Here is a 14,514-nt window from a genome sequence, read left to right as displayed (position 1 = left end):
TCATCTGTTCTGCTTATTTCAAGAGGTATTTCGAAGTGTGAGATGGAGTCGTGGTAAGACGGAGGACTTTCAAGCAAAGGTATGTTATTCAAATCTGAGCTGATGAAATTCTATTTTTTTATTTTGTTGTTTTAAATTCAAAACATTGTGCACGTCAAATGGAAGTGGTGGTCTTTGAATGCGACGAGCTCAGCTATTGATATTGATTTGATTCCAAAGTAGTGCATATTCAAATGCAGAACAGTTCGCATGGACGTGTATATTTTTACCGTGTAAAATACACTTTGGTATTGAACAGTTTTACCACAGACAAACAGACATAACACATTGAACATTCACTCATCAAATTCATCGTCGTTCAAACACTAACGACATCTGTTGATTTAAGTTAGTTGGGCAAATCACGAACCAGATGGCGGTAGTGAGCAAACGTCAAACTAGAGCAATTCCGATGTGCGCGCCACGAGTGATCGATTGGCCAACTAATGATTATTTGAATTGCTCAGTAAATCAGTGAACGATGGAAATTTTATGAGTGTTATGTCTGTTTGTCTGTGGTTTTACTTTTATTTTGATGAACAAAGCACTTTTCAAAAGCAAAGTCCAACATATTTCGTAAAACAATATTCTTTCTTTCTGTGTGGAGAACTCCCGGAGGAATTCCTGGAAGAACTTCCGGAGAAATTTCTAGAGGGACTTCCAGAAGAATTTCTGAAGGAAGTTTCGGAGGAATTCCTGGAGGAACTTCTGAAGGAATTCCTGGAGGAATTCTAGGGGGAAAATTCTGAAGGAACTTCCGGGTGGATTTCTGAAGGAGCTTCCGGAGGAATTTCTGGAGAAACTTCCGTAGAAATTTCTGAAGGAACTTCCGGAATAATTCCTGAAGGAATAGCTGGTGGGATTCCTGGATTAACTTCCGGATGAACTTCCTGGAGGAACTTCGGGAGGAACTTCGGGAGGGATTCCTGGAGGAACTTCCAGAGGAATTCCTGGAGGAACTTCCTGAGAAATTCTTGGAAGAAATTTCGTAGGAACTCTTGGAGGAATTTCTAGATGAACTTCTGGAAAAATATTATGAAGGAATGCCTGAAATATTGCTCTAATGCATTCTGGGAAGAATTCACAATGGAATGCATACAAGACTTCAAGGAGGAATACCTGAACGAATTATAAGAATTCTTTGAAGAATTTCCATATGATTTTTTGAAGAACTACTTAAAGAAAAAATTAATAGGGGAATTTTAGAACAAATTGCAATATAATACCCAGGTAACCGTAAGCATTAAAATAAGCCGTACGTGCGACTAAAATGCTTTCACAGAGTTAACAAACCTTATACTGGCTCTTTTATAGCCCTATATAGCCGAAAAGGCGAAATAAAGTGCTAGTGGTTACCTGGGTATTTCCGTTTAAAACAAATTATCCTTGGATTACTGAAAAAAGTCCTAAGGGAATTTAAATATAATGCAAATGTTGACAAATATCATAGGGAATAAAAAATTTCCGTAAAACGGCTTTCGATTCGCTTACTTCAGTCCACCCAAATATAGGTGAAGTGTACCTATAATCACCGAAAAGTGCACACTCTGAGAAAAATCTACACGCTTAAAATCAATAACACAGAGATGTGTTTGCATCACACAAAACGGACCTAATGTGCACTCAGAAATAAAATAAATCGCTAAAGGATTTGAAACTAAGCTTTTAAGTCATTTTTGACTTTTATACATTGCATAGTATAAAAAGTATACTATCCAACATTATTGTTTATACTAAGCCGGTATTACGCGAAAATATTTATGATAGCATTTTGTCACTTGTGAAATTTTATATTTTTTTCCATTTACTTGACTAGTCCAGTCGTGTTGAAATGTTCTTCCGGGCAGAACTTCCGATTTTTGCGAAAAATGGGACGTGAACAGTTGGTATTTGGGAGGCAAGGCATCTGAATTGACACTGCAGCCACTGGAATAAGGAGGAACTGCCATCTCCGGCATCATCCCAACAGGGCGAGAAACTGAGCGGCGGCAAAATTTAATTAAATACGTTTGGAAGCGCAAATCGGTTACATTATTCTGAGGTCGTATCAAGAGATATCGATGCCGGCGGAATTGTAAGTATGTAGTTTTCAAATTTTTGTTGATTAACGAAAACTCTGGCTCACGAAAACCGATTTATCCCTAAAATATCCCCGATAATATGATCCACAGGCACTACAACCGTATACTGAATAAAGAAATATTTTCAGACTGCCGGGCAAAACCGATTTGGAACACAAAATCGAAATGTATAACTTTCCGAGCCCGTTCCATCCACGGCTCCAGCCGATAAACTCCGCCAAGATAATGGATTTTCTGAACAGTCGATCAACCGAAAACGGATCGTACAACGTACAACTGTATCCGCTTATTACCTCAGAGAAGCGTAAAAGGTGGTAAAACTTTGCAGCGCTCGATGAACGACAAAAATACATGCGGTGGCAAGTTGACCGATTGTTAAATTACTTCATTAACCAGCTGATTCGGCCAAATGGCTTTTTGCTTCTGTTCCGGTTTGTTACTGCCTTGTCTGTACTACTTCGTCAATCGCTGCAACCCGAAGTTCCGTAGAAAGACAGCTCAGCACACGATCAAGAGACCAGACCAGTTAATCGAATAAAATATGGGCTCCGGATGGTTCCCCGAGCAATCACGCCCCATTTATCTCTTATATCTTATTGCATGGTTTTCATAAAAATAATAAATTCAATTCGTAAAAACTATACTTTCATTTGAGTTTTCATTTTTCCAATTAGAAAAAAAAACAACTAAAAACAAGAGGGCAAATCTAGAAGCTAAAAACAAATCGAAAGTATACAAAGCATTAATAAACCTCATTTATACTAACGAAAGATTTTCTTAAAGTTATACTATCCCAGTATTGTTGGTTCGAATACGAGTTTGGGGTCAACCAGGTGAATAGTCATTTAGCATGACTTTCAAACTATTTAGTATAAATATATTTCTGAGTGTGGAACATCCCCTAGATGAGCGACAGTTACACAGGCACAAAAAAGCCTCGTACGGTCGTGATAACGGTCCTTTTCAACATGTAAACGTTTGTACAGATTCCTTGTTTCATGAGGAACCAAATACTGTTGAAAATATTGAAATCCTAGCTTCAATAAAACCACACGAGCTATTTTTGTGGCTGTGTAACTATCGCTCATCTAGGGGATGTTCCGCATTAGGTCCGTTTTGTGTGATGCAAACACATCTCTGTGTTATTGATTTTAAGCGTGTATACTAAATAGATTAAAAGTCATTCTAACTGGCTATTCTCCTGGTTGACCCCGACTTCGTATAAGTGCCACATAAACGAGCTTAGTATAACTTTGATTTATACGAATCATAGTTTAACTTACTGAAAATCCTTCATAGCATATCGTACCTGCTTGTCCTCCGGTTGAAATATTTCAATTTTGTTTTGTTTTTAATTATGAACGAGGAAAAAACAATTGTAGAAATGATCCATTATTTATTTATTACAGAACTACAGAATTACAGAACTGAGATCAGAACTAATTACAATATTATCATAAATTTCAATGCGTTTTAGGTTACTGTTTGTAGAGCTGGTTTACGGTGCATGAGTGATGTGAAGATGAAAAAAGTCGGATTCGAGTCGAGAACACTGTTTCGTTGGCTGCAGATGAGGTTGAATAGCGTTGCACGAAAGCTTACATTTTCTCCTTCACCCGGTAGCAAATTACGCTACCAATGCATTAACTAACTTCGATTGAGGCTGCTGGACAGTGAATTCTTATTATCACACAGCTAGTGCTATCTTTTGAGTTGGCTGAATAGTGGACCCTGCTGTATTGGAAAATCGACTGATGTTGCCACATGAGGACTGGCCTACTAATCCTTGACATGGGTCAATCCAGTAGAAAGTTGGGTTTCGCTGGTTCAACGACGATTTTTATCAATGGGAGTCGCCTCAAGCTCCGAAGGGTAACAGCAGATGGTTGGGACTCCAATGAGGATCTGTTTATTTCTGCTACTTGACTGCAATCGAGTTGGAGAGACCAGAATATCTTTGATGGTGTTTCTCGTCACTTGCTTGCTTGTTTCTCACTGAGGTTTAGCATTTCTTTTGGCTAGAATAAAAAACAAGAACATAACAGTTCAATAATAAGATGGATATTAGAAGAATTCGATTTTTACTCACCTAATGCCCTTTTGGCTTGCCTGTTCAACCCCACTGTCATGAACCAGTACCAATAACTTTTTAGGTCCTCCATTTCAAATAATGGTGGCTTTTCTTACTGTAGAACATGAGAAGAGTCAGTTTCTTCAATCCCAATCCGATTCTAAAAATCTGCCGCATTTTAGCTAGGCAAACAGCCTTCATCTCCATAAAGTCGTCGGATAGGATCTTGTTCCCGAACTCGAAAAGATCTTCCAGCTGCATTTACTGTTACCTTTAATCGTCCAGGTACTGGAAAGAAGGAGGAACAGGAACAAAAGTTAGTGTGCATTTAGATCAAAACTGTTTATATCAAGTTGATGAACCGGCTGTAGAAAACACTTTGTCCTCAAAGACCATGATTTCCTGATCGATACATTTAAGAGCGCTCTGATTATCCACTACGGAATAAGTTATGCTGCAAAAAGAAAAATATTTGGAACGACTAACGACTTAATTATATACACTTACATCTGTCTGCAGCCTGATGGTTTTCAGTTTTCACATCTGTTTGATCACCATAATCATGCGGAAAATCGGTGCCATCTTTGCCAACAAAATGAATACAAGTAGATGATAAATTCACGCTATTATATCACAGTATACATTATTATCATTGATAGTATACTTTTTAATCTATGATTCGTATAACATTAAAGAATGTCGAAAATGCTTAATTTCAAATCTATTTCAGATTTGTTCTATTTCTGAGTGTACATACCTATTTATGGGTGAAGTGGCGGTTACCTATATATGGGTAGTTTACAAAGAAGGAATTTATAGGTGAATTTCACCCAAATTTGGGTGATTATTTTAGCTTTAATTTTGGAATTTCATTTCATTTGGTTCAGAATGTTTAAAATATAAATAATTGAATACATTTCAAATCAATTTAGCTTTATTATTGACATCATCGTTATTTACACAAACATGATGGAATATGGTGGCGAAGTTAATGTTCTTTCGAATTCTGATCACTTGAACACTGATAAATAACATATGATCAACAACATAATCCTGTTCCTGTTCCAGAACAACAACTGTCCAGCGAAGCAATGATATAACATATAATCAACCGACGTACTGGCGCTAACCCGTTTTGATTCAACCGTCCGGCTCCAACAACCGTTGAACCAGTAGTATGCATTCGGGATATTCTTAGTTGCCGCAAAGACCAAACAGGATTGCCGTTTCGTAGCAGACTTCATAGTGACTACCTATTTGATTGAGTGGAAATCTTTTCCCAAAATATACATCTGTAAAGTTACAATGATGTGATGTAGTTAAATAGAATAATAATCCTCTTATGAAAAAACTTACATGTTATTAGAACAGATACACTGGCTGTGGTTAGCTGAGCTCCTGTATTCCGTTGGATCAGGGTTCCGACTAAGAGAGAGCAAAAAAAGTCCGGATTCACATCTGGGTCGTAGTCGCCTGCTGCTGGAGTTCCTTAGGAGCACACTTAGGATGTGGGATAACACACTTTCTCCATTACCTAGAAGATGTACATATATGCAATAGAACAATCAATTAATAGTTTGGTAATCAACAAGGTTATATTTACTTACCATTATAAGTAATTAAGTTGATTTTGATTCTATTCCATGAGGATAGTTAACAATTTTTCGGAGCTTTCTATCGGAGAACTTCAACATAACAAAAACATAAACAATATTATTTTTTCACCCAAATTTGAGTACGTTCATTCACCCATATATTGGTAAAGTACCTTTTCTCATAATATGGGTAAAATTGACCAATTTTCTTGGTAAAGTTTACCTATAATATGAGTGAAACTTTACAATACCCAAATATAGGTGAAATGAGCACCCATAAATAGGTAAACTGAACTAAGCGTGTAGACCGGCACCGGGAATCGAACCCAGCCACCCTCAGCATGGTCTTGCTTTGTAGTCGAGCATCTTACCGCACGGCTAAGGAGGGCCTCCAGGGCCTTGTGTCAACGTCAACTAAAATTCATGAAGTAAAATCTAAGCAAAGCTCCAGGGTCGAAAAATAGGTACATATTGTCAGTTTCGCTGGTAACAAAACGCGCCGATCACTTTTTAAGCACCTTTAAAATCGTCGCCAATATCATTATTTTCAATCTGTGGTAGTTTCCCAGCTAACCATTAAGCACTGTAATAAGCCTTATTTAAACCGTAAAGCAGCTTTTCAGTGCTTATAAGCTGTATATGTGTTTTTCAAATGCTTATTGGCAGTATTAACTTCAGGCAGAAAAAGAAGCCGTATATCGGTATATAACGCTTTGATGGAAAGCTGATCAGCCCTGTGGATACAAGCCGAATAAGGGAACTGTCAAAACCAATTTAGAGCTATCATTTATGACGTTTGGGTGAAATCAATAACAATAATACCTAGAGTTTTACAACCTGTCTCTGTTACTCGCATTTGAAGCTGATATTCTTTGTAAAGCCAACCATGTATGCTTTGCAGTAATAATGATAACATTTGTATAGAAAACTAAATCATACTGCATAGAAAACACCGGATAAGTGTTTCATACTTCTGTTGATTTATTCTGTATACAGCTATAGCTTTATTTATTAGTCCAAAGGAACCTTTTATATAGGCGCCATGAACCCAACAAGTTTCATATTTACGGATTCAGCATGGTTTTGCATTTCTTTTTCATCTTTCCCCGCTCTTGGGATGAAGGCAGGTGGAAACCAACCGTTTTTATCACTTGCTAGCAACAGATCCACTCAATTTGGAGATGGATCAGATGGCAAACTCAGCGGCACTCAAACCAAATCCTTCTACCAAGTGTTCTAGCGTTCTAGCCCGGAGATAAATAACAAAAAAATCATCGAGTCTTCAATGGGAAGAATAAAGAAAGAACACATCAAGATGTAAATAAATATTTTTTCGTTTCATTTTTTTCTCGTTATTTCCAACTCGTCTAAATATTTTGACATTTTGTTGGCATAGGCGTGGAAAAATAGGTAGGGGCAAGCACTATATCAGCCAAATAATTCGCCAAAAGCGGCTTTTGAGCAGCACTTGAATATAATGTAGGGCTTATTAGCCCTGTTGACCAGGTTTTTAATGCAACTATAGAACCGAAATAAAGTCGATTTTAACTGCTTAATGGTTACTTGGGTCAAAGCCAAATTATGAAAATATGGGTTGTCATTATGACAAACAGTGTACCCAAGTAACCATTAAGCCGTTAAAAATGACTTTAATTCGGTTCTATAGCCGTATTTAGAACATGGTCAACAGTGCTATTAAACCCTAAACTACGCTGTAGTGCTGCTCAAAAGCCACTTTTGGCGAATTATTTGGCTGATATACTGCTTGCCCCTACCTATTTTTCCACGCCTATGACAAAAATGTCAAAATTTTTAGACGAGTTGGAATGGGACGAAAAAAAAATGAAACGAAAAATATTTATTTACAATTTTAATTCGTTCTTTCTTTTTTCTTCCCATTGGAGACTTGATATTTTTTGTTAATTATATTTTATTTCCGGATTTGAACCGCTTGCTGTGTTTGGTGGAAGGATATGGTATCGGTTGTTGAGTTTGCCATCTGATCTACCAAAGAATTGAGTAGATGTATGTCTGGGAAGGGTAAATAAACTGAAGGATTCTATTTGCCTCCACATCAAGGGCGAGGTAAAATGAAAACATGATGAATCTGTAACTAATTTACATGGAAACTTTCTCGTATTTATTAAGCATTCTTTAAGAGATAAATAATAAATTTCGCTTTAAACTAAATCTACAGCTTATTAAGCATTCATCAGGCATATTCCTTGCATAAGTTGCTGCAGTTCTCTCTCTATACAAATGATAATCATCGTTATCATAATTATTACCATTATTACTGAATGGCATACATCACAGGTTTAAAAACAATCTCTGTTTCAAATGCGAGTAAAAGAGACAGATGATGAAATTCTATGCGTTGTTGTTATTGATTGCACTCAAACGTCATAGACTGTAGCTCTAAATTAGAAAAGATAGTTCCCTTATTCGGCTTGTATCAACAGGGCTGATCAGCATTGCATCGAAGCGTTATATACCGATAGACGGCTTCTTTTACTGCTTGAAGTTTAAACTGCCAATAAGCACTTGAAAATCAATTATATAGCTTATAGGCACTGAAAAGTTATTATATGGTTTATATAAGGCTTATTAAAGTGCTTAATGGTTACCTGGGTACTGATAGCTTAAGAAAACGCTTCCAGCACTTGCCGCAGCGCAAAATGTTGAAGCTTGTATATGACTTTGCATTTGAAAACAATTTGGATTATGTTTGTCTGTCCACTAACAGTGTTTAAATAAGCATTATCACTAAAATAAAAGTGCAATACAAACAGGCGAAACACGATACATAAACACGCAGAAAAATCTCTTGTAAATTCAAAAAGATTTGACGTAAAGTCAAACAGAATTTCAATTTGTTTTGGCGGTAATAAGAATTTGTTATTGTTTCAACAATCTAGTATTATTATCTATCAAAAAGCTCATCTTATTGAAATAATAAGAGAATCTGCTTCGATTTTCAAGAGTCTTGGATGCACGTTAATAAAAATAATATTGTTGTTTTAAAGATATTTTTCTTATTGAATCAATCATTATATCAATGAAAAAAGGCATCAACAAAATATTGTTTCAACAAGCATTTTTATTGAAATCAAGACATTTTCTTTTTACATTAAAAATTATTGTTTTGTGATATGCCCTAATCCCAATCAACAAAAAGAGGAGCTTATTTTGTTCACGTCATCCTTTTGTGGTGACGAACATGAAATAAGGACCTTTTTTTGTTGATTAGAATAAGGACACATGGTATCATTTTCATGGTATCAAAACTTTTGTTATTTCACAGTAATGTAGTGAAATATTTAGATTTTTTGGCACAGAATACCGTATACATTGTGTACATTGAACATTCTTATAATCTATCATAATACTACACTAATATCAGTATACTCGAAGGAACTACACAAAACAAACATAATTTTGAACTTTATGCTATCACTAACGGGGTTGTTGCTGAAATGTTTGTATACGTATCCTCTAGTCCACAGAGGTTCCTCCTTGGCTTACCGTAAACAAGATAGTGTTCTCGCGCAGGAAGTAACTGATGATCTGCTGGCTCACTTTGTCCACAGTACGACGTTCTATCGAGCAATCAGAACCAATTTCCAGAACGAATAAGTGACGGATGTGTATTTTCCTATACATTTTGACTGAAATTCCCATACAAACTTCAAATCAATTGCGCCAGCTTATGCAACAAGCGATTAAGCTGAAATTTTGACAGATTGATTTTCTCACCTTAAAACACAATTCTGGGGGGTGCCCCGTGGAATTCGACAACATTTTTTTCTCCCCATACTAAGCTGGGCCAGTCTAGTGCCCCTCTTCCAGGCTTTTTCCTAATACGATTTGATTCGTATGCAACTTTTACCACACCGGATGTGCCCTGCCGAAGTCGAATACAAATGTGAACGACCAAGTTTCCTGATTCGTCGTACTGGCTTCGAGGGTGGAAATCGTCAATTGCTTGACCTTGTGAAACGGAGGTGGCGTACATGACGGTAACCTTCTCGATCTGGCCCTGTTGATAATAATAAGAATGATAACACCAAATCTGAAGAAAAATTTAAACGGCAATAGAAAACTCACTTACCTTTAATGTAAAGTGTAATATCCAACGAGAAACAAATAAATGAATTTCGGAAACTGCACAGAACGCGTTTGGAAATTAATATTCAATCCAGGTCTATTTAGATGACGTTTCTCATGAAAAAAAACGAGGGAGTGGTTTCTGTTTTTCTTCTGCATTCATGCGTTACTCGGGGGTTACGGGGTTGTTGTGTTTGCTTTCCGAGGGAGCGGACGGATGAATTTATAGTAAATTCAACTAAATTCTTATTGATTTGATAAAATATGCTTTTTGTTTTTACAATAGTTGCGACTAAAAACTGTCTTATTAAAACAAACATAATTTCATTTGAAATTTATGTCAGCTAATATTATGTAAACAATAATAATTAATATATTTTCAAATGAATTTCGATACTTAAATAGAACAATTGATATTTTTGTTTCAATAGATACAAATTTCTGTCCGTGAACTATATTACTTCTACTCGCGAAAGTAAAACAAATTGTTCATTCGATAAAACTTTTCTTAAAATCTATCTCAATACCTCACACGGTAACATTGGAATACTCATTTTAGGAGTACTTTTAAATCATATTTGAGAATATTGCCAATACGTCAAAAAATGCTTACTTTCAAATCATTGTTGGAGAGTATTTTTCACTCCTTTTAGGGTCTGTCTCAATTGGATAATTAAACTGAAATTAAACTTAAAAGTGACATTTCAATAATTATCAAATAACCCTGCTCGCAGAGCAAGATTACTTTTGACAGATATCGAATCATTTTCCATCGATGTCCTATTGGAATTGCTGGGTAGCACCAGCCATTCTTATAACGGGGTGATTTTTTAATTCTCGAACTGTCACTTTTAAGTTTAATTCTCCAAATGAGACAGACCCTTAGAGTATGCAAACAAAATTAAAAATGAGTAAAAAGTAGTATTTTGGAGAAAAGAAAATTTCATAACCAAACATTAAAAAATAGTTTTCTGCTGGTGACAGCGATTGTGAAAAATGAAAATTTAATAAGAAATCCACTAGTAAATGAAAATTAACGCAGGAAAGAACTATTTTGTTGAACTGGTAAGTATATATTATTAATTTGTTTCATGTTCTATAACAATAACAAAAATATATATTTAAAGGTCTTCAATATGATGTGGTCGAAATGTCGGATTGTTTGGTGCAAGTATCAGTCTCGACAAAGTTTATGGAAGCAGCGAATATTATGTGTAATATGTTTTTGCGCGACAATCATAAGCTTATCAGGAAATGGCCATATAGTCAATTTGGTGATCTGATGTATTTAACTGGAAATGCAGGTCAAACACGATCTGAGCAATCGCTCACGACATTGCCAAAAAGGTAAGTTGCTTTGAAATTCGGAGAATATGTCTAGGAATTAAATGCTTCAATGATATTTCTTTTTGCAGTTGATGTCGACCCCCGCATCTGAGTCGAATCCTTCCAGCGCATCAAGTTAGTAGAAACCGAATACAAGAGCAGTTTCGGTCGGAGATCGAAGCATTCAAGGAACGCATCCGGAAGCCAGCACATGGAAAGTAGCAAAAACCTAGGATGAGCAGAATGAGTACGAGCAGAAAGCCCGTTTGGTTCCGGGAAGTTTGGATCCGATGGAGGACTAAGAATCGCTTCCCGAAGTATTGCGAAAGTGTTTCGAAGCGCGCGATATATGAATGCTGCAGGCAGCGATGAGTAAACTGCTCGAGGAGGAGGCTCGCTATCACTTGAAACGTTGTATAGAACCCGGTATGTACGTTCCGGTTGTCGATAGGAGTATGTTCATGTTGGACACAGTCGTACGACAATCGTTTCATATGAATCATTTTATTATTGAATAAATATATGCATAAGAGCTCTCTTTTATTATTATTTGTTAAAAATAAAGAAATCGTTTTCTTTTTTAAAATCGAATAATTTATAATAAGGGGTAAAAAATTTGGGGTTGTATACAAGACACGACCGCTCTACGTAAACTACGTAAAACCAAATATAGTACACTGAACCAACTATTCCGCTCTATATAGAAGAGAAGGAACCATCCCACGACAATAATACCCAGCTTTAGCAGCATATCCACTCTATGAAGGAGTAGGGACTCCACTGTCTAGCGGTTGGGCCACCCCAATCATACAACCCAGTTCAATAATAGATACCCTAAATAATACCACAAAAAGATAATACCCTAAAAGTAGGCAATTACCAAGAATTAGAACGCGCTGTATAGGGAATGCATGATGAATAAAAGAACTAAAATTTTCAATAATTTAACGTTGATAATCAATAGTTTCAATACTACTGGAAAATTGGTGGAAAGTTTACGAATCGATTAATATATAAATCATTAAAATCCATTGAAAGATAAAGGACCTATTAATGTTACAAATCTTACATGATTTCGTGACGGTCTCAAGTTTTGAAATTCTCATTTGACACCCTGTATCAGAGTCTTCCCCTTAGACGTAGTTTACGTCAAAAGTATACATTTTCATCTTTGTTGTTGGGAGTAAAAAAGACGCATTTTAACGTTGAGACAAGGAGTAAAAAGTATGCTTCGTTTGACGTATAGGCTATATACTAGGGTGGTTCAAAAAATCGATTTTGCTCCACAGTGCTCATCTAATTCTTTACCATGTTCTGAGTGTCCTCTGAAAATTTGAGCTCATTTGGATTAAAACTGATTTAGCACAAGCCGTTTCAAGTTTGCATGCAAATTAGTATGGGGAAATTTATTTTTTCATTATACTGTTAATGACGCTTCCCCATCAAGCGCAGGTAAAAAGAAAACCTACATAGCTAAAAGGAATACTCAACAGCTTTCACTCAGTGAAAACCGCATCTCAATTAATCGTTCCAATAATTAGTAATCGAATTTAATCTATACCGTGGTTCTCTGGAGCTAATTGCATAACTCATCAACAGGCAACATTGCTGCTCGTGGCGCGAAAGATAGCACACACAAATTCAGGCTACTATGTTGCACTGCACATTTCAGTGATGCCCTCAAAGAAGTTTAACGATCATGACTAAAGATTCGCAACCTGTCTTAAAATCGATTACCGTCAACTGGGGGGAAGATGATCATTGAGGTGAAGATGATCATTTGATGTGTCAGTCAAAAGTGCCATTTTTTTTATGAAACGGTAGTTAACAGTATTCTCCATTCAAGTAATGTTACCGCTAGGTAGAAATCCGAGTTTTTCGATTATAATCATGAAAATGTATTTTGTGGAAGAAAGAGAGAAATAGTCATAAATTACGCTATTTTCGTTTCAAATATTGACTTCGTAGACTTCTTTACGTAGTAAATTCAACATTCATACAAATAACCTAGTGTATTTTGACTACTAGGTCATAATGATTTTAGTAGAGCTGTCTTGATCAACTTCACCCCAAACCAGATTACTCAAAAAATGTGTGATAATTTAATTTATTTTAATAAATGCGAACGCATTTCAGAAAACTAAAGTTGTTGATTATTGCAACGTATAGCAGTACATGTTTTGAAAATATTTGTTTCGATTTAAAATGTAACCACACATTGTTATTGCATGTTTTGTCTTAAAAATGATCATCTTCCCCCCAGTTGACGGTACTAATTATTGGGGCGATTAATCAACATGCGGTTTTCGTTGGGTGAAAGCTGTTGAGTATCCCTTTTAGCTATGTAGGTTTTCTTTTAACCTGCGCTTAATGGGGAAACGTCATTAACAGAATAATGAAAAAATAAATTTCCCCATACTAATTTGCATGCAAACTTGAAACGGCTTGTGCTAAATCAGTTTTAATCCAAATGAGCTCAAATTTTCAGAGGACACTCAGAACATGGTAAAGAAACAGATGAGCACTGTGGAGCAAAATCGATTTTTTGAACCACCCTACTATATACTCATAAATGAGTAAACGAAATATACTCCTTTTATGCGTAGTTCCACTTTTCCAGGATTATGCGTACTTTATAGTCCTAAAAGAGTACATTCTGGTTACCGTGCACAACCTCGTCTCAATCTGCAACAATAACAACGTTCATTTCTCGGGTACTTATTCAAAAGGACGTATGTGATTTTGTAAACAAAGATTCAAACGTCGATTTGTCCAATCTGATGACACTCCCACGCAAACCAACACCACCAACAGGTAGCCGAAGGCTTCCCCTGCCTTCCTGTGGTGATAGTTTGCGTGGGAGTGCCATCAGATTGGACAAATCGACGTTTGAATCTTTGTTTACAAAATCACATACGTCCTTTTGAATAAGTACCCGAGATTTGGCTCACGTTTTGACAGTTCTCAATGCTCGATTAGCTTACAATGGCTGCTTTCGCATATCTCTCATTAAAGGATCCCTAGTACATACACTCAAAATAATCAACTGATAAATTTTAAGTGCGAAACTCGCATAGAATTTATTTTAGACACCGGTTGCCAGTTTTAAGTGCACCTTATAGGAAATATGTGCAACCATAATGAATAGCATTTCTCTCTTGGAATAATTTTAAGTGCATTGGCTTTTGAAATTGAACTATAGTTTGCCGCACATAAAATTTATTACGAAGGCAAACAACGAACCACGCCACTGCCATCAACAAAACGAAAGAAACTGCGCAGAGTGTAATCTGCT

At 36.3% G+C, this 14,514-nt stretch overlaps 3 long non-coding RNA genes across 3 annotated transcripts; all 3 read right to left on the bottom strand.

Annotated features, from left to right (window-relative positions):
- Window positions 1–3,926: 3,926 nt before the first annotated feature.
- On the bottom strand, window positions 3,927–4,777 carry LOC134223506 (uncharacterized). Its single transcript, XR_009982601.1, has 3 exons — window positions 4,699–4,777; window positions 4,210–4,479; window positions 3,927–4,138 (listed from the first exon to the last, which is right to left on the bottom strand). It is a non-coding gene; the product is annotated as an uncharacterized LOC134223506 (long non-coding RNA).
- Window positions 4,778–5,179: 402 nt separating this feature from the next.
- On the bottom strand, window positions 5,180–5,906 carry LOC134223505 (uncharacterized). The gene is made up of 3 exons (XR_009982600.1): window positions 5,799–5,906; window positions 5,548–5,725; window positions 5,180–5,483 (listed from the first exon to the last, which is right to left on the bottom strand). It is a non-coding gene; the product is annotated as an uncharacterized LOC134223505 (long non-coding RNA).
- A 3,389-nt stretch (window positions 5,907–9,295) lies between these two features.
- LOC134223504 (uncharacterized) lies at window positions 9,296–10,046 on the bottom strand. The gene is made up of 3 exons (XR_009982599.1): window positions 9,898–10,046; window positions 9,543–9,825; window positions 9,296–9,454 (listed from the first exon to the last, which is right to left on the bottom strand). It is a non-coding gene; the product is annotated as an uncharacterized LOC134223504 (long non-coding RNA).
- Window positions 10,047–14,514: the final 4,468 nt, after the last annotated feature.

This window comes from Armigeres subalbatus, chromosome 3 (genome assembly GCF_024139115.2).
Source record: "Armigeres subalbatus isolate Guangzhou_Male chromosome 3, GZ_Asu_2, whole genome shotgun sequence".
In the NCBI taxonomy this organism is placed as follows: Eukaryota; Metazoa; Arthropoda; class Insecta; order Diptera; family Culicidae; genus Armigeres; species Armigeres subalbatus.
This window is presented reverse-complemented; position numbering and strand designations above follow the sequence as displayed.